The sequence below is a fragment of the Chelonia mydas genome, chromosome 24 (assembly GCF_015237465.2).
Source record: "Chelonia mydas isolate rCheMyd1 chromosome 24, rCheMyd1.pri.v2, whole genome shotgun sequence".
NCBI lineage: Eukaryota > Metazoa > Chordata > Testudines > Cheloniidae > Chelonia > Chelonia mydas.
Genome location: NC_051264.2, coordinates 4,582,059 through 4,602,840, shown reverse-complemented (window position 1 = coordinate 4,602,840; position 20,782 = coordinate 4,582,059). Strand labels below are relative to the sequence as shown.

The following is a 20,782-nucleotide window of genomic DNA, read 5'->3' as shown; positions in this document are numbered from 1 at the left end:
GGGATAAGACAAACAGGACTGGGGTGTAAGACCCTTTTATGCTGCCTGAGTGGTCTAAAGGGGCCTCAGTGTAAATGAACATTTAGGTGCATGGAGTTCAGCTCCAGATCTGGGGTCTAGATTCAGGATTGTGGCTTAGACTCATTCCCACCTGTTGGCTAAGATTTGTGAACTTTCAGGGCAAGATTGGACCAAGTTTCAGATGAACCCTGGGGAAGTTGGGAGGGAGGCTGCGGGATTTAGAGTTTACCTAGGGAGCAGCTGGTAGCCCTAGGAGCAGCAGGCTGGTGCAGGGGGTCGGGTACTAGCCTAAGACTTCGGAGGGCTAAGTTCAGCTCCTGGCTCTGATACAGATTGTATGATCTTGGCCAAGTCACTGAACATCAGTTTTCCATCTGGACCACGGGGATTGTGGCACTGCCCTCCCTCACATGGATAAATACACTCCAGCTTGTGTGGTGCTCAGATGTGATGGGGATAAGTGCTTGAGCTATCTAGACAGACACAACACCAGTTATGGTGAATAACCATGCAGAATTCAAAGGGTAGTGGGTGCAAAGACACATGAAGTTGCCATATGAACAGAAGCTGCTGGATTTCAGGCAGCTCCATATGCAATATCCAATATGGCAACATTCTTCCCTTAACACCCATGCTTGTAGTGCCTGGAAACAAACACAAGCTCTAAAACAAGGGATATGGTGCTGAGACAGAGTTGGGAGAGGGATTCAGATGAAAGTTTGAATGTGCTTTGGCTTGTGGGTACCGGTGTGGGCCAGCAATAGAGAACAGCACACACTGCAAAGTCTGCTCTAGATCCAAAACTCAGCTGCCTGGAGGGGCTCAGAGTGATGCTTATGTAGAACCAGCAGTGCGGAAAAGCGAGCTGATTGGCTTGATGGGCAGTCAATCACCCAGAGAGACAAAGGCGGGACTTCCCAGCAAAGAGTTCTGGGTAGGGAATCCCTTTATAAAATGCCCTAGCCGAGGGCTGGCAGTCAGAGTTGCTGGAGGAAGGAGACCTTGGAGTTGTTGGAGTTCTGTGCTGGAAGATATTCCTTGGTTGGTGTGTTTGTTTTTTTAACTCAGTCTTGGTATGATATTTTTCTAAACGCTCCAGATTGCATCTTGCTACTCTCGTGGATAGTCTGGCTGTTGTCGTCTGCCACAGCCAGACTTCTTGTTGTGGGTCAGGCCCATCTCTGTTTAAATAATAAGCACAACAAATTGTAATTCAGCAGCAGAATTAGCATACAGAGTAACACGGCCGCTACTCTGAAGCGTATCCACAGGTGAGTTTCTAGATCTTTAAAGCCAGAAGGAACCATTGTGATCATCCAGTCTGAACAGCACAGGCCAGAGAATTTCATCCAACAGTCCCTGCATTGAGCCCCTATCTTGTGGTGGAGCTAGAAGACCTGTCTACAGAAAGATGTCCAATCTTGAATTTAAACACTTCAAATGATGGAGAATGTACCACATACTTTGGGAAGTTTTCCAAGCATTACTTAGCATGGCTGTTAGGAAGTTGCCCCTTATTTCTAGCCTGCATTTATCTAGCTTCAGGTTCCAGCTATTGGGATCTCTTTATGACTTTGTCTGCTCGATTAAAGAGTTTTCTACTACCAGAAATCTATTCCCTGTATAGGTACCTCTACACGATGACTAAATCACCGCTCAAACCTTCATTTCTAAAATTACAGATCACTGTACCTTAAAACAGCATGGAAGCTGAAAACCAGTGCCTCTTACGTTTGTCTGGATTAGGGGCTGGGATCCATCTCTCATTCTGGTTCTGTGTTAGCGTTAGTCTGCGGATTCCCACCAATGCAAGTGAGCGCAGACTCTGCATTGTGAGAGCTGATTTCTGATCTTGGATGGGGGTTTCCCATTCAGAGTATGACTTTACCTTAGGGAAATCAACGACTGAAGTCCAGGTGCCTGATTCTGCTTTACCCTGCTCTTTGCCCAGTCATTCACAAGTGCAAAAACCTAACATTCTGACCTGGTTTCATTCTATGCTCGCTTCACACTTGTGGAAATGACTTCAGGAGATGCAGGGCACTGGAGAATCAGGTCCAGGAGGTTATGATCCTGGATGTCAAGGCTTGAAAGTGATTATTTATCGTTACTATTGCTGTACTATTTGGGGACCTCAAGTGAGATCAAGTCCCCATTGTGCACGGTAGTGCACATCCTCATGGAAAGAGACAATTCCTGCCCTCTAGAGTTTACAATCTAAACGGACAACATAGATGAGAGAAGGTGTCCTAGCTCAGATTGGGAAATTAAGGCCCAGAGAGATTTTAAGTGAACTGCCCCAGGTGATGCCGGGAGTTAGTAGCAGAGCCAGGAACTGAGTGCCGATCTCTTGAGTCCAACACCAATTCCTTACCTACAAGGCTACCCTTCCTCTCTGGCTGGGGGTGGGGGGGGAGTCCTAGCACAGGTTGATGCAAGTTTATCAAGGTTAGAACATGCACCTCAGTTACCCATCTGTAAAATGTAGCTAATGCAATGCCTGGTACCGCTCTGCTAGGGATGTTGTGATGCAAAATTAATTCATATAATGGGTTGAGCTCCTTTGACAGGGTCTGTAAGTACAGAGAGCCAGACCCCTAGTTGGTGTGAATGGGCCCAGCTCCGCTGGAGTTGATGGGCCAGATGCTCAGCTGGTATAAATAGGTGTAGCTCCTTTGGCAGTGATGGAGCTCCCCTGATTTACCCCAGTTGGGGATCTGGCTCAGTTTTATGATCAGAGTGACAAAGAAGAACCAAAGATGGCGGGGGGGGGGGGAGGAAATCCTTTTTTGTCTGAGATCTGTCCATTTCAGCGATGCAGGGGGGCATGTCTGCTGGGCTGGCATGAAAGGTGGAGTTGGGTGGAAGATGCCATCCTGACAAAGGGCTTTGCTACCTCCTCTGGGGTACCACGCTATGGTGCCCTCTCTCCCCTTGGCAGGGTGCAGGGCTCTTTCTCTGGTGATTCAGAGAGCAGTGAATGGACACAATGCACTGAGCGGCAGTGTTTTAAATTCTCCACGTTAATCGTTCCCGCGGTGGGCAAGGGGTGATTGTTTGGGATGAGACAGATTGTCTGCCACGCCATCTGCCAGCTCAGCGCTCGGGCCTGGAACTGGGGCAGATGTGGGCATCCACCATTCCGCCAACACAATGTGGGACAGATAAGGGGGCAGGGACAAGGCCCCAGCCATCATCCACACCCTCCCACCCTGGTGACCTCTGAAAACCGCTTGTGCTATCAACAGCCATGGGCACGGCTGCAGTTGGAGAGATCCAGACCCATCAACTCATTGCTCTGCTCCAGACCCTCGCTGCCACCTGGAAATTTTCCACCTTCAGAACCCCACTATTTGGAGGGGAAAATGCAGCACCCCTATCTACAAGCCAGCGTTTCCCCATGCCCAGTCTGTGAGATCTCCCTGACGCTATTTAGGAAGGCAGCAAGCCAGTCCCTGGTAGCAAAGAGGTTGAGAAACCCTGAACTAGACCACATGGCCATTACTTTAAACTGCAGCTGCAATGCCAAGCTTAGATCACCTTAGTGGAATTTCTAACGTCCTCCATTCAAATCTTTCAACTGGTCTCCCTTGGCTCCTACTGGGGAGGGACCAACAGCCCTGGGATTCAGCAGAACCAGTAGAAGTGTTGGCTCCATTCCAAAACCTAGTTGCCAATGGGAACCAACAGAGTTGCTCTCACAGAAGCATGCACACGCTCTCTTTATTTTGTTGAGCTCGTCTCGTGGCATTTATCATGCCAAACTGACATTTTTCTATTAGTGAACCGCAGCCCGCCACGGTGATTATAATTGTCACTAATTTCTTTCTCCTGCAATCAGGTTTGCACCTTGGCACAAAATGACGGAGACCATTCTGAGCTCTGCTGGCTACGACAGTGTTTCCCCTAAGGCAGTTGAGGCGTGGGGGAGTGAATTAGCAATGGGTTATGGGGCCTTTAGTCGCTGGGTCACCAGAAGACCTGAGTGACACTTTATGGGTGAGACTTTTTTCCCCCCTCTCAGAAAAATGCAGATTTTGTTTGATCAAAATATTTAGAAAATTTTGTGCCATTCCCCCCCAAAAACATTTCAAAATATTTTTGAAACAAAATGTTTCCCCTTTTCCATTCAAAATGACTTTTCATTTTGTGTTCTTTACACAATTTTTTTTTTTAAAGAAAAAACCCTCAAACAAAACAAGTTTTTTGTTTTGGGTCGAACGAAACATTTTGTCCCCCATGACATGCATTTTATTTTTTTTTTAACTTCAGCTTGCTGGAAAAAAAATGGGAAAAGTTCATTTGGGGTCAGCCTGAAATGATTTCTCTCTTAATTTTTCTGTTTGGCAACTAGTCGCTCTTGAAAATCGTGGTGCCAGCCTCAGAAGAAAGACCGAGGGTTGAATGAATGATGGAGGTGTGCAGAGATTGGGAAATGCCCCAGCTGGGATGAATACATCCCTCCTGCATGCATCTGGGTATTGGCGTAATCAAGCCCGAGTGGGAGCTGCTGGGTGCTCGAATGCATTTGAAACCGGTCCCAGAGGTCATGATCCGGGATGTCAAGGCTTGTACGTTATTATTTATCATTACTATTGCAGTAGTATTTGGAGACCTCAAGGGAGATTAGGTACTGTACATCCACAGAGAGATAATTCCTCCTGCTCTTAACCGCTCGCAATCTCAATCGAGAACACAGATGAAAGGACTCCTACTATCTCTGAGTGGCAGATGGAGAAGCTGAGGTCCAGAGAGATTTAAGTAAATGTAAGTGCCCCAGGTGACACAGAGTGGGTGGCAGAGCCAGCTTCGATCTGAGTCCAAGATCTGAGTGCCTTGGGGGCTCAGCTCTGAGTGCTTTGGGGAGAGGGAGGGGGGGGAGGGAAGAGTGGGCAAAGGGAGGGAGGCAGGAGTCCTAGCAGAGGCTCATGCAAGTTTGAGCAAGGTAGGACTTGCACCTCAATTATCCATCTGTAAAACGTGGCTGGTGCTACCCATGGTACCGCCCTGCGTGGCTGAGTTAATTCCTACATTGCTTCGAGAGCCTTAGGTAGAAGGGGTTCTGCAAGCACAGAGGGCTGGCTTCCCTGGCGGGCGTAAATTAGCGTCGCTCCCATTAAGTCACAGAGCCAGTCTGTGGCAGCGGGTCTCTTTGGAAAATCCAGCCCTGTTTTAGATACTAAGTGCCGGGAAAAACCTGCTCCCGGAGGATTACAGTGATGGGTATTTGAGATTGAAGAGCCGCTCACCCTTCAACGAGGTGGTCTTCTCCCAGTTTAGCACAGAGGCTGAGGGGAGGGGGTCTCCTGAAGGGAAGGAAGGAGTTAACCTCCAGGAGGCTATTCAGTCTCTCGGGGAGAGTTCATGCAACCCCCTCTTCCCTTACTCCCTACCAAAAATTTATCTAAGCTTCCTCCCACCCATTTATCTCAGGCCCTTCGCTTGTATGTCTCCTCATTGGTATGTTAATGAGGGTTGCAGGCTTCCAAGGAGTCCAAAGAGACGTGTTTATCCATTAGGGCCACTCAGTGGCTGCCTGCTGCATTATCAACGCACTTGGCTAATTACTGCCACTGAACTGGCTAGGCCGGAGCGGATCCTGGAGGGAGGTGGTGTGGGGCGGAGGGTGGGGCAAAGCTCAGATTTTGGGGAGGGGTGGCTGACTGTGTTCCATTTTGATTTTCCCTTCCAAAATTCATAAATCTTGCTTCAGGGTTGGAGAAACTCTCCAACTATTAGAGATACAGATTATCCCATGTCCGTTACTGTGGGGGTTCTTGCACCTTCCTCTGCATGGGTAACAAATGGTGTCCCTAGCCTCTGTTTGTCAGAGGGTGGAGATGGATGGCAGGAGAGAGATCACTAGATCGTTACTTGTTAAGTTCACTCCCTCTGGGGCACCTGGCATTGGCCACTGTCAGTAGACAGGATCCTGGGCTGGATGGACCTTTGGTCTGACACAGTCTGGCCGTTCTTATGTTATGTTCTTATGCAGCATGCGCTGCTGACCGCTGCCAGAGAGGATGCTGGACTAGATGGACATGGGTCTGACCCACTCTGCCAGTCCCTTTGTTTACATTTGCCCTGTCAGTGCGAAGAGGTTAGGGGGTCTATTATAGGAGAGGGTGGGTGAGATTCTGTAGCCTACGATGGGCAGGTCGGATTAGATGATCATGATGGTCCCTTCCGACCTTGAAGTCTATGAAGTTGGCATAATTTACAGCTACAGGACAGATGGAGGGGACTCCTGAGTAAGAGGCTGGTGCCCTGAGCATTGGGCCATCCTTCCTTTCTTCCTCTGCCTCTGAGGTGCGCCCATGTTCTTGTGCAGCCTTCAGAGATGCTGGAAGAGGCGCTGTCCATGGTATTGTTAGAAACAGAAGGTGTGATGAGGAGCCCTGCCTCTGACTTCTTTGGGCTTTGGATCAGGCTTGCCGAGGGCTGTGACAGGACTGGAACCCCACGGGATGGTCTGACTTTCTCACACTGTCCTTCCAATTGCACCTCCAATCCCGGGGAGCACCTCCAATCCCTGCTGCTCTGTGCAGGGACAGCAGGGGCTCGATCCTCCGTTCCTCTGCATCTTATGCAGGCATCGACGCTATTGCAAAGCACGTGCTGATTGTTGCCAATTCTAATCTAGTTCTGCTCCTGCTTTGCACTGGTGTAAACATCTGCCCGGGGCTGTGACAGGGCAGCGATTGCATAGGGGCAAATGGAGTGCAAAAGCCAAGCAAATCAGAATTGTAGGGCAGGGGCTCTCCTTCGTGTGAAGGTCCCTTTCCTCTCTTCTCCCCCTCCCCCCCATTTAAGTCACCTTGGTGCCACCAGAGCTGTGTAAATGGGCCTCAATGTGAATCAAGCCCACCCACTTTGCACTGGGGTAAACTACGATGCTACGGCCTGATTCCCGTTTACACTAAGGTCCCATGAGTGCAATGGGGCCTTAAACGGAGTAGAAGTGTAAACTGCATCTTATCTAAGGGAGTGGTGTCAAGGGGCCATGGTGTAAACAAGAATTCAGACCAAGCAGCAGGGCAATGGAGTATCCAGGGCCTTGCCTTTACTCTGGATTTACACTGGCGTCAGTAAGAGTAGAATTTAGCCCTCAGATTATTATTTAGACCCTCCCACCCCAAAATAAAATCATGGTTTGCAAAAGATTCCCAGAGTTTTCAAATAGTGACACAGGACCAAGAAAAAACCCTCCAATAAAACAAAGCAGTCAATTGTTCAGCCAACTAAAATTACCGGCACATCAAATAAAATATGTATAAGCATTCAAATAAAATTTGCATTGCAATAATGCTTTATTAAGCCCATTAGGAGATTAAAAGAATCAACCTGTTTGTTCCTGTTCACATCATGAGGGAAATTTGCATTTCTTTCCCTACCTCGAACTAGCCACTCTCCACTGCTTCTCTTGCAAGAGTCATTTTGTTTCTCAAGGAACCTAGCAAAGATGGCCCAAGAAAGAGGGGGGTGTGTATGTTTTAAATCAAAGCACTTGACTTGGCTGCGTGTTTGTCTGCATGAGTGTGCAGCAGAAGAGGGAGAAGAATGGAGAAGAAAAGATTTGTCTGCTCCCATTTCAGCTAAAATGGTTAATTAAGACAATAGTGGCTATGAAACAATTGGGGCCTGGTCTATGAATGGTTGTCTAGACTCTATAGTTCAACTGCACGTTCTGTCGGAATTTTAACTTGGTTCGTCTGACCCTCCCCACCCCCCGTTACCCCGCCCCTTAGCCTACGTCCATAAGTTCCTTTTCTCTTTTGTTTGTGGGGTTTTTTTTTTTTTTTTTGTCCTTAAACAATCAATCTTTTGAGAGATCCCAGCTGGACTGACAGCTCTGCTTGTCCGAGGCCTTGCGTTCACTGCAAAGCCACCTTCCCAGAGCCGAACACAGGGATCATAAAAAAGAGGAGTTATTGTTAAGTGTTTTCTCTCCCAGTGGTAAATTCTCACTCATTCTCACTGGCAGTGGAAAGGGACACCAGCCTGCAGCAATGGGGCCTCGGTGCGAATGAGAATCGGGTCCGGATCTTTTTCCTGCCCTCGGAAGAAACTTGGTCAGGAGTTGCTCGTGCTCAGGCAGATCTGTAGGGATGTATAGAGCTGATTCTCACTGACCCGAGGGCTCAGATCCTCAAAGGTATTTACACGCCTAACTCCTCCTGGGGAGTATCTGGGCCTGCCACCATGCTGGCAGCCTAACTAAGTGTAACTAACGACACCCACACTGTACTGCCCTATCTACACGGGTATCATTAAAACGCTACCACCTCCCTCGTGTGGATACAGTTATAGCCTTAGAAAGGTGTTTCATACCAGTATAGCTATTCCTGTATGGGAAGGAGAATCAACTAACCTGGGAGCGGGGGTTTGATAGCAGCCTTCAGCTACCTGAAGGGGGGTTCCAAAGAGGATGGAGCTCGGCTGTACTCAGTGGTGGCAGATGACAGACGGTCTCAAGGTGCAGTGGGGGAGGTCTAGGTTGGATATTAGGAAACACTATTTCACTAGGAGGGTGGTGAACACTGCAATGGGTTACCCTGGAAGGTGGTGGTGGAATCTCCGTCCTTAGAAGTTTTTAAGGTCAGGCTTGACAAAGCCCTGGCTGGGATGATTTAATTGGGGTTGGTCTGCTTTGAGCAGGGTGTTGGACTAGATGACCTCCTGAGGTCTCTTCCAACCCTAATCTTCTATGATTAGGCACCTTCAATATCGGTCTCTCTGCATCCACACTAGAGGTTGTACCAACGTAACTGCAGCTGTTAAAAATCACCCTCCTAGCTGAAAGGGTTGCCCTGCTCCGAGCTGTGCATGTGGCCCAGACCCGAATACAGCGGTAATTTGTGCCCACTTTAAAGCCCCTCCAGGTTGTGTAAATGAGAATTAGGGCCATCAATACTTTTGGAAGAGTTTGAGATTAGAGTCAGAGAGTTTAAGGCCAAAAGGAACCAGCTAATCTGGCTTCCTGTATTTCACAGGCCACCGACACCCCTCGGCACCGGCACACCAAACCCAAAAACGGAAGGAGACCATGTTACTACAGCCCTCAGGAACCTAGACTATTCTGTGCCAAGATGCACCAGTGCTCAAGCCCCCCCGCCACCATCTCTGCCTCTGCATTTCCGGTGGGACCTCGAGCAAATCTCTCGACTTCTCAGCGTGAAGGCCTCTGGCAATGTGTACCGAGAACGCTTCCCTGAATTGTAAATTTACAATAGCTGGGGATCTGAGCCACCCTGAGCACTGCTGAAGGGTGCGAAGGTGCTTTAATGTAAATTAGATTCAGGCCCAAGGTGCAGGGCAATGGGCCTTTCATGGGAAGCCACCGCAAGGCGTGCAGCCTCTGGGCACGCAATGCTTTGCGCTCATGCATCGTGATTTGAAAAGCACACTAGCGCTCAGGGAGCTCTCTCTCCGGTAGCGACTCCCTTCTTACCTTCAGGGGCTAGCCCATGCGGTTTTAAAGGACAGCAGGAGTGGCCTCACTGCTATAATGCAATGCACAGCAGGAGATGGGCTAGCTGCAGGTCCAGCCACGTCCTCTAAATAGGAGCTCGATTATTCCAACCGCATACATGCAAATGAGGCCTGTCTGTAGACAGGAGAGACAAAAGGTCATTAACTTCCCATGTCAAGCCCCCAGCACAGCTCCTAATGTACCATAATTCTAACCCTCTCCCTGGCCTTTGAGTTTTATGTTGAAGATTAAAAGGCCTCACGGCAGCCTTGTTAGGTGCTGAGAGAGGTTTTCAGGTGAGCTAGACAGAGCGATGGATAGATATAGTAGGGCATGTACTGTGATCAGTGGGCGTGTATGGGGATCGATAGCTATGAATGAAACAAACGTTTAGTTCATCTTTATAAACTCTTTAATTTAAAAAAAACAAACAAACAAAAACTGATCACAGGCCAGATCCTTGCTCTCACTTTGGGTATGTCTACACCACATTGTAAACCTGAGTCTGTGGGACCCGGGTTTGTGGAGTTGACGTTTCCAAGCCCATGCTTGAGGGTCCACGCTTCATTGTAAACCTGGGCTTAGAATTGCTGTACCCGGGTTTTACAACCCTGCTAACGCGTCTATATTGCACAATGCAGACCTTGTGACTTGGATCAGTGGCTCAACCTGCATCCACGCTGCACAAGGACAGTGCTTGGGTCCAAGTCGAACTGATTTGTGTGTGGACGGAAGCTGGGCATGAGCTTAAACCTGAGTCCAAGCCTGGGCTCGCTGTGCAGTGTAGACTTACCTTTTAAGGCCCCTTTAGTCTGCCAGAGTGATGTAAAGGACTTTAGTGCAAATGTAAATCAGACCCTATATGTGAAATCAAGTGCCTGAGCTTCCCCCGAAAAGCAGCAAGTCGTTAAATGCCAGGATGTTGCATTGGGCTAGTTGCAAAATCAGTGTTGTGAGCTCTCATGATTCCATCAAAACCCATAACATTGTGTCTTAAAGCCCCAGCTCCTGGAGTCAGGTGCTGACACGACAAATCTCAGTCTTCATTTTTAAAACAAGAGAGTGTCTAGTCCCAGTGACTGCACAGAAAAGCTTGAAAGTGTAACCCACGCTCCCTGCCCAGTACATCTGTAGAGTTTCAGAAGGCAAAAGAAAAGAAGCCAACTTTTATGATTTTGTATAAAAAGCCAATCATGAGTTGGGTCCCAAAACATCATGATTTGTTTTTTTAAGGTGATTCTGCAAATCCCATGTCAGGATCAGGATTTAAGATTTTGAATAACTTGCTCAAAGCTTATGAGTATTTGAGGGGTGTGTGTGTGTCCTATTTGAGGGGTGTGTGTGTGTCCTTGCTCATGAGTTCCTTGCCATAGCCTGGGGCCTAGTGGATAGGGTTCTGGGCTGGGATACTGGAATTTTCTTTGCAGTTCTGCTGGTGACCTTGGGCAAGTCAGTTTCCCCACTCTGTGCCTCTGTTTCCTCATGTATAAGATAGGTTTAGAGCCGGTCAGGAATTTTTTGACAAGAAAATTTGTTTTGGTCAGAAAATGCCAGTTTGTCAAAAACCCAAACCTGTTTGCGGGAATGGATCCGTTCAGCCAGTATGCGTGTCCTGCCAGCAGAGTGGTGGTTTGGGCACTACCGGAGACGTGGGACATTCCAGTTCAAGTCATAGCTCTGTCCGATTTTTGGAACAGGATCTGTCTTGCTCTGCATCTTGCAGTTCCCAGCGGAGTACCCGAGCTGCTGGGCTCTTGGCTGTTCTGGGTTCTCGCTCTGTTTTTCACAAAAATATTCAGAATCGCGTTTTCATTCTGCCTAGGCACAAAAACAAATGTCGAAACCTCAGTGTTTTCCCCCCACGAAACAGAATTTGTTTTCTAGCCAGCCCTAAAAATGGGGGTGATAGTGACTTCCTTTGTGAAGCGTTTTGAGTGTATTTTTTATTACTGATGATGTGGGGTCGGGGATGGGATCTTTGGTCCTTTGTGGGCCAACCCCTCCTTAAAATCTGCCTTGCCTGAGTGCCACAAACACATCCTGGGTCCTTGGAGCCAACATCTGCTGAAGCCTCATGTCTCCAATCTCACAAAATCCAGCCCACCCTTAGCTCCCCCACCCTCTACAACCTGGCACATGGATACAGCCTTGATGCCATCCTTCATGTGAGCAGCCCTGGCTGCGGTTGTCATGGAAACACATGGGTGGGCCGTTAATGTATCTGGAGATGGTGTGCACGCACAAAAAGCGAAGCAAGGAGGGTCGGAAAGCACATTCTGCCGTTGCTGTTTTTCTTTAATTTGAAAGTGATCAGATGCCCTCTGCCGCCAATCTCTGCAAGTCTCCTCCTTGCACGGAAATGCAGCAAACGGGTTCTGCGGGTCAGCTGTGCGCTGGCTGATGCTAAAATTGCAGCCTTCCTGAATCATCACAGCTAAGATTGGCTGAAGCCTGCCTGCCTGGCTCCTGGTGGATTGGCTCGGGAAGGAAAGCAAAAGCACACAGGGGCCAGATCCTCCACTGGCACAAAGACGGGGAGCCGGCAGAGTGATGTCAGTTACTGCCACCTCCGGATTGGACTTTGTCAATCTGCCCCCAACTACTAGTCTGTTTAACTGGCGGGCTTTTGCCTGAGGTTTCCTATGCGCTGCTGTGATGCGGAAAGAAGAGGAGGGCAAGTGAAATAAGTGGCAATGTTTTTAAACTGGTGCTGATTCCGGGGGGCTTAAAGCAGACCCAGCGGTGTGGGACTCGGGAGAGCTGGGTTCAATTTCCAGTGCTGTTGTGGACCCCATGCGACCTTGGACAAGTTCTTTATAAACTGGATCTTTCACTCTTTTTTTCCCCCTTCCCATTTAGATTGTAGGTGTGGTGCTCGATAATCACATCGGTGCTTGAGGCAGATCCTCTTGATTCAGGTACCACTTCCGATTGCCTCTGCATAACAGGGGCTTCTGCAGATTTCTTGTCTCTGAAGCAAACCCAGGAAAGGTTCAGTTCCCAATACCACAGTGAACTCTTTGGGACAGGAAGTGTCTTATCATAGACACGTAGGGCTGGAAAGGACCTTAAAGGGTGGTCTAGGCCATGCTGCCCCACCCACCGCATGCTGAGGCAGGAGTAAGTATGCCTGGGCCATCCCATTAAGTATCCCTAGATCCTCCGCTAAGCTAGTATGTGTTTATATAGCACCTAGCATAATGAAGGCCTTCTCTCAAATGGGGTCTCCAACTGCTGTCACATACATAATAATTCTCCTGGACGTTGGTAGAGGGGAAAATAGGCAGCAGGTTTAAAACAAACAAACGGAAGTATTTTTTCACACAACGCACAGTCAACCTGTGGAACTCCTTGCCAGAGGATGTCGGGGTCCTGACCCACAGTTTGAGAACCGCTGATTAATCAAAATGAAACCTTTCATTTTGGGTCAAACGTTTGACCTACAGTAGAGGGCTTTTTTAAATTTGGATTCCAAACGTTTTGAAAGAATTGGTTTTCAGTTTGACCTGAAATGATTTTTTAAAAAATTCTTTCAGAATTGCCCATGAATCAACCCCTCACCCCAGCCCACCCCACAACTGTTTGCCCCGCTCTAACCAGGACTCCTGGGTTCTCAGCTTAATACCTCAGGCCTGGCTTTTAGAGTCCCGACCCACCCCACAGCTCCTGGTTGATTTGAAAACTAGAGTTCAGAAATAAGATCAGGTCTCAGATGCCCGAACCAGAGCAACCCCAAAATGGAGTCACCCCACATTAGTGGCCACTTTTGAAATGCTTTGCTTGTATGGGGGGGGTGTGTGTGTGTGCGCGCGCACATGTGCGTTGAAATGCAATGAAGGGCTTCCGTTCTCCCTCCCAGGAAGGGAGCCTAGGGTAGTGCAAAGCCACCTTTATGTTCCTTGTGCTCTGGGGCCCTGTAGGGTAAACCAGAGCAGACTCAGGGCCACTAACTTACGCTCCCTATCGGCCCTGAAAGCAGGAACTAGCCACAGCACGGTGCACTCGGGCCGTGCCCTGGATTCACCATTAGACCTGGGGTTTGGAACAGGGCTCTCACACCATTTACACATTGGCTGGGGAGGCAGATTCTCAGGGATCCTCTTCCAGGCCCTTTATCCAACTACAGTGGCCTCCCAGTGTTAGGCTAGAGGTGCAAGACCGTCCTTTTTGTTCTGCTTAAGGCAGATCGGGCCTATGTGGGTCGGGGCACCTGCGATCTCACTGTCATCAGCGGGTGTAGCAGAGTCACTCGGGACCCTACAGGCTCTTTGGGAAGATCAACACCCAAATGAGGGCTGCTACCAAAGGGGATGAAACAGCGGAGGGTGAATAACGAAGCCAAGGGGGCAGAGCTGTGGGTTATTCACCTACAAGAGGCAGAAAAGTGGATTAAACAGATTAGGCCAAATCACGGGGGAAGCCCGGGGTTGGCGGGGGGAGAAAGGGAAGCAAACACTGCTCCTAGATCTTGAGATCCATACGCTTTTTGTCTCAGAGAAAGAGGAGGTGAATGTGATGCAGACGTTTAAATAAGTTTAGCCCCTAGATGGGCGGGTGCGTTGGGGAAGGGGCCAGAGACTGGCAGGCAAGCCTCTCCTCCTGGATTGAGAGTTTATTCACGCACTAATCAAAGTGACATGATGGGGGGTTACAGACTAAAGCCATTCACTCCCTGAGCCGGGGAGGGCAAGAGGTCACCCAGGTTCACAAGAATTGAGGCCTTTGTCATGGAAATTGGTGGAGACCAGACCAGACTGAGCAGTAGAGGCCGGGTCCACAATCCCCCACCCCCCAATAATAATAAATAATAAGTAGCTGGTTGAAATTGGCAAGCGTTTTCTGTGAAACTTGAAAACTTGGTTTTTGGGTTTTTTTAATTATTATTTCATAGTATCTGTACATCACCTAGCGCCATGGCACCCTGGTCCGTACCTCAGGCTCCTAGGTGCTCTGGTGGTGATTTTTCATAGAATTGATCAGTTTCTCAATGAACTGAAATAAAATTTTAGAGAAATCAGTTTGGTTTTGGTCACCACCCTCCCCCCCCCCTTGCTCTCAACACTTTCTACTGGAAACATGGGCGATAAGAGGGCGAGGGAGAGGAACCAGAGAAACTCCACAAACTTTTGTCAAAAAGCTACGAAAGTTATCAACAGACTTAGTGATCTTGTTTTTGTCAAAAAAGTTTTGATTATTGACTGAATAATAATAACAGGAAAACTCCCCTTCCGTCAAACCAAATTACTAGAAAGGCAAGTTAAATTAATGCAAAGTAGGGGTTTTTTACACACACAGGGTGTGGTTGTGACATGCTTGGATATGCTAATGAGGCGTGTGGTTGAAGATAGATGGTATACATAGATACTGTGGATGGATGAACAGATTGGTAGGTGGATACCATGGATAGATAAGCATGGTCATAGGTGCTGGAACTGGCTTGAAGTGCTTTCCATTATATACAGGGTTAACAGTTTGGTTCAATGGCTCTCAGCACCCGCACTATTCAAATTGTTCCAGCACCCTGGGACACTGTGTCAGAGGTTTGCTGCTTTTAAAGTGTCCCCTTGTGGCCAAGAGTGGCTCTGCAGCAGCCCTGCCTCAGTTTCCCTCAGATTCCTGTAAATAATCCACAAAGACTTTCTCCACAAAGACTTTCTCATGGCTAATAACACCCTCGCTGTGGGGCTGGTTTAATAACAAACAGTTGAAAACACTCCTAAGTCCCAAAATAAAGTCCATCACCACAACCCAGACGGTCATACCCCGCTCTGAGGTCTTCTGCCATTCTTAGGGCTTTTCATCCAACAGCTACTCCCAGGGCTTCCTATCTGGAGTTTGTCCTTGCTTTCTTCCCCCCTGGAAGAGGATCCAAAACTCTGGCTCAGAGGCCAGCAAATCATCCCCTCTGCTACTCTCCTGACATCTCAGGGTCTCCTGGATGAGACCTTCATTTGCAATCTTCTCCAGGCCTTTGAAGCTTTTCCTCTGCCTTCCCCTTATATATCCCAGAGGCCTGATCAAAACACATGACCCATCTTTCATTTCCCCATCCTGAGGAGGCGAGTTAACAAGTGGTTCTAAGACCCCCCTTCCCTTTAAAGGGCCACCCACCCTGTCACACGGGATGGGTAGACACTGGCTAGACGAAGGCACGGATAGATGACTGCTGTGGATGGAGGAATACCATGGATGAATGGATACTGTGGATGGGTATTATCAATGGATAGTTGAAGATACGGTGCAGGAGTGTAACATGTTGGCCCACCTCTGTAAGGGCTAGGAGGCCAGGGGCTAGCCCCACCGTGTTCGACCAACCCCACCTGTGCTGTAATTAACTGCATCACAGCCTGAATGGATGAGACCAATGTCGAGCTCTGTTGGATTTGGAAGGACTTTTCAGCCAGCCCCAGGGGGAGCCGGGCAGAGAGTCTCTCAAGAGGCCAGCTTCAAACCTGACTGGTTACAGCTGGACTTTTCTCACCCCCGAAGGGGATGCACTTGAAGTCGCTCAAAAGAAAACCGCTGCCAACCAGATCCGCTAACTAAAGGGGCGGCTTGAGTGGGAAGAAACCCTACAATGCTGCGTCCCGACCGGGGTGGAGGGTGAGCTGGTGGTGAGTCTCCATGTGACACGTAGGACCAGACAGGGCTAGGCCGGACTTGCCTGTGTTCTGATCCATCCAACCAGCTTGCGCGGCCCCTCCCAGGCACATGCCTGGGATTGTGCACTCTCACACACGCTCGGCTCCTGCCCTCTGCAGCAGGTCATGACCTCTTTGTTCTGTGTTTGTACAGCGCCTAGCACTGCGGGGTCCTGGGCCAGGACTGAGCTTCCTAGGAGCTACTTGCAATATGAATGGTTGTTATTAACCCTACCTGTCCCATATGGCAAAATGCAAGGGGGAGGAGGGATGTGAGGCCAGATGGGAGCTGGACCCAGATAGGAAAACAGTTGACTGCAACAGAGTTAGGGTTTTGCTGTGGCTTGTGACCCAGCAGAGGAACTGCTGGGGTGGAGGACTGCCTAGACACATCTCCAGGGGGTGCAAGGCTTGTAGGACTGGCTCTGCAGCAGCAGTATAACCAGGCAGGGTCCCTCCCTCCCCCCCAGTCTCCAGCCCTTTGGACTAGCCTGTCTGGCCCCCGGGGCCCTAGGGCAACGATAAATCTGCCCCCTGGTCTTCTGCATTGAAATGCATCCCCAGTTCAGCCTCTCCAACCCTGTCTTCCAGGGAAGCAGCTGAAATCAAATCACGTTGAGAGCTGTGGGAGGGAGAAAAGGGGAACTGGAATAACAACAAAGCTTCCCTCTCATTCTCCCTCTTTCGTTTTTCATTCCCTCCTTCATCGCCAAAGGAGGACTTCGCTCCCACAATCACATTCACCTCACATGATTCTGTGCAGCAGGAGATTATCCTGGCAAAGACGGATCTTAAAACTTTCCTGAATGAGGGGGCGAGAGGGTGGCTGGTGAATGAAGGGGTCATACTTGAGCTGAGAAACTGGCCTTTGTTGATGGAGTTCCCAGCCATCAAGAAATGGCCAGCAATATTTCTCCCCCTGCCCAGAGATAAGTGTAGATTTTTTTTCTCCGTCTGGAGTGGTATTAGCTAAGAGGGATTTTTTTTCTTTCACCCGTTAATTGAAATGAAATAATAAACATTCCAATGTTTTCATAGACTTTCCCCTGAGAAATAGTTTTTCCTTCCAGCTAGAAAGGTGGTTTTTGATCTTCCAGGGAGGGGGAGGGATCCAGTTGAGACCAAGTTCTAAATTCGTCACTGACAGAAGCAAGAGACAGGTTTCAGAGTAGCAGCCCTGTTAGTCTGTATCCGCAGAAAGGAAAGGAGGACTTGTGGCACCTTAGAGACTAACAAATTTATTTGAGCATAAGCTTTCGTGAGCTACAGCTCACTTCATCGAAGCTGTAGCTCATGAAAGCTTATGCTCAAATAAATTTGTTAGTCTCTAAGGTGCCACAAGTCCTCCTGTCCTAGAAGCAAGAGAGAGGCTTGTCTGTCCTGCACTGAACTAGAAACAAGGAGCTCTGGATTCAATTCTCTGCCTCCGCTAAAGGCCGGGTGTGAACCGTTTCATCCACAAGGCAGCAGGTCTAGTTGTAGAGAAGAGCTTAGAGCTGGGTGGGACGAAGACTTTGGAGATTTTTGAAACCGTTTCCTGTCCCAAATTGAGGTGGAAATCTTGAAAATGTTCACGAAACGGAAATCTTAAGGGGGAGTGGCAATCCGTTCAGGCCCCTTGAAAGGTTTCATTGCAAGAATTTCAACCCATTTCTGCTTTGGTTTCCACCTTCATTTAAAAACTTTTTATTTTTTACTGTGAATTAATTTAAATATCAAAGTGAAACGTCGCTGTGAACCACAAAAATGGAACTTTTTTTTGTTTAGAAAATGTCAAGTCTCCTTTGGACAATATAGAAACTATTTTTCCAGTTTTTTTTTCTAACCAGGAAAACTCTGCGTAACCGACCCTTTCCCGCCCAAAGTTTCAGTTCTGACAAATGGGCACTTTTTTCCACACTTAACTGAAAAATTCCCAACCATCTCTAGACAAGATCTTGAAATGGGCTACCTGCTGAGGTGCTACATTTCTAGAAATAGCAGCTTGGCCTCTATTGGGTACCAGAGCCCCTGGTATCACATTAAATAAAGCCCATCCTGAAACCTGGCCCTCTTTTTCCAGTTCCATCATACTATATGGCCTTGGGCAAGTCACTTAATTTCTCTGGGCCTCAGTTTCCCCATTCACAAAATGGGGATGATACCATTTCTCTTGTCTATTTAGTCTGTAAGGTCTTTGGGACCGGGGGGGTCTCTCATTGTGTCTGTATGCCTACCAAAAAGAGGCCAGGCTCTCAGTTGGAGCCTTCAGGTGCTAATGTACTTTATTTTTAGCCAGAGATCTCAAAAGCACCTTGCACAGGAGGGTAAATATCATTTCCTGTGAAACTTTTTTGTGACAAAAAGTGTTGGTTTTTTCGTCAAAATGGAAACTTCTGGGGGAAACGTCTGTTTTCAATGATGTATGCGGTGTAGCTGTAGCTGTGTTAGTCCCAGAATATTAGAGACACAAGATGGGTGAGGTAATATCTTATATTGGACCCACTTCAGTTGGGGTGAGAGACAAGATTTCAAGCCACGCAGAGCTCTTCTTTGTTTGAAAGCTTGTCTCTCTCACCAACAGAAGTGGGCCCAATAAAAGATAAATTACCTCACCCATCTTGTCTGGTTTTTTTTCAATGAAACTTTTCAGGTTTTTCACTGAAAAAACAAAACCCAACATTCTTGCGTGGCAACAAAAACATCAGCCAAAAATGGAAGTGTTTTTTACCACTCGAAAGACAAAAAAAATTCTGCTTAAAAATTGGTTTTCAGCCTAAATTCTTCAGGTTTTGGGTCTTCATTGAAAATCCGAAAATTTTCACCTTCCCCCAAGGCCTTTCCTGGGTGGAAATTGACACCTGTGCTCATCTGTGGAAAAGTGTGTGGAAAACATGGGTGTGTGCATGCATATGTGTTTGTGTGTGGCTCAACCTACAAGCCACACAGTGAATACACTTCTCTATTAAGACCTCTGCTGGCCACTCTGATAGAGATATGTCCAGTGGCAGGGCGTGAAATCCGACTGACTAGATGTCTTCCAGCTGAAACAGCCCGATGTGTCTGGGAAATAGCTAAATTAACTCCCTGCCTTCCCAGCATTTCCTCCTTGGTTACCATGGGATGGCTGGCAAAGTCACACACAGGTGAGGTTTGACAAGGAAGGGTTTCTTTGAGCCCGATCTCCACTTATACTACGGCCCCTCTGCACTACTCTGGCAGCGTAGCGGGGTCTTAAAGTGGGCATAAATTAGTCACAATATGACCAACCCCACATGCTCCAAAATCCTGAGACTGTTTTAAAAAACCCTCATGATTTTTAAGCCAAAAACTAAAATGTGGGTCTTTTTTTATGTCTTTTGAGCCTTTTAGGGTCATACTCGGGTCCCATTTTCAAGCTTTTCTCCAAAAGGGCAAGAAACATACTTTTTTTTTTTTAATGAAAACTGAGAGGGTCACTGGATCCCGTGAATCCAGGAGCTGGAGCCTTCAATAGCAGCAGGTACTGTGAGACGTGCATAAGTCAGCAACATTGCTCAATTGAAGAGGCATTGGTGTAGATGAGAATTTGGCCTCATGTGCCTGGAGCACATCTAGCACAGTGAGACCACAATTTTAACAACAATAATAACCTGATAGTGCTTTTCATCTGTGCTTTATATAGGAGGGTGATACCTGTATCCCCATTTTACAGATGGGGAAACTGAGGCAGAGAGAGGCGGTCACTTGCCCAAGGTCATCCAGCAGGCCAATGGCAGAACTGGGACATAACACTTAGATCTCCTGATTTCTAGACTAACGCTCTGTCCACTAGGAAGCGCTTCCCCTCTTTAGAGCTAGTCTAATACAAGTAGTGGTAATAGGTTATCATGCTTCAAGGGGGTGTACCAGTGAGTAATGGGCTGAAAAGAAACCAACAGAAAATGTCCAAACTCCCTGAGGCGAGCGGTGGAAACCCCCTGAGATCAGATATTTCACACCAGAGTGGCGGATGATATACTGCGGGGGGCAGTCGTGTCTTGGTTGGAGCTCTGAGTGGCAGTGGCAGTTTTACTGTCCTGTGAAATGTGAGCAGGTGAGCTCAAGCCAAGGGAAACGTGAGCCACCCCAGTGCTCAATGGATCCCTGCGGGGTGTGTATAGCAATTCCTCACCCCTTCCTCTTGTTCAGTCAAGGCCTGTGGTTCGCTTAGGCCTTCCATTCGCTTTGAACCACTACGAGCACACCGATTTTTTTTTTTTTTTTTTTTTTTTGTGGCTTCACGCAGGCCAGTGCAAGAATTCATCCCTGAACCACACGTGTCTTACTAGGTTCATCATACGGGCTCTGCTCCACCAGTATGCAATCCAAGATGCCATCGGTGGCAGTAGGGTGTAGTGGTCAGAGGGAGATTGGGAATAGAACCCAGGAGTCCTGCCGATTCCCAGCTCTGGAAGGGGAGGGGAGTCTAGTGGTTTAGAGCAGGAGGTCGGGGGCTGGGAGTAGGACTCTTGGGTTTCTTCCCGGTGCTAGGAGGGAGTGTAGTCTAATGGATTGAGCAGGAGGCTGGGCTCTTGGGTTCGCTGCCGGCTCGACGAGTCTCGTAGTGAGAATGGGGGGCTGGCAGGTGGGACTCGACTTGTGTTCCAAACTGACACTGTGTCAGGCTGTGGGCCGTGCGTATCAGTCA

General features: G+C 48.3%; 1 long non-coding RNA gene across 2 annotated transcripts; it reads left to right on the top strand.

The window, feature by feature from the left end:
* Positions 1-1,015: 1,015 nt before the first annotated feature.
* Positions 1,016-9,436, top strand: LOC122463757. 2 transcript variants are annotated; one of them, XR_006287375.1, is made up of 3 exons: positions 1,016-1,062; positions 4,376-4,788; positions 9,015-9,436. It is a non-coding gene; the product is annotated as an uncharacterized LOC122463757 (long non-coding RNA). The 2 variants fall into 2 exon arrangements; XR_006287376.1 differs by having other exon boundaries at positions 1,016-1,066.
* Positions 9,437-20,782: the final 11,346 nt, after the last annotated feature.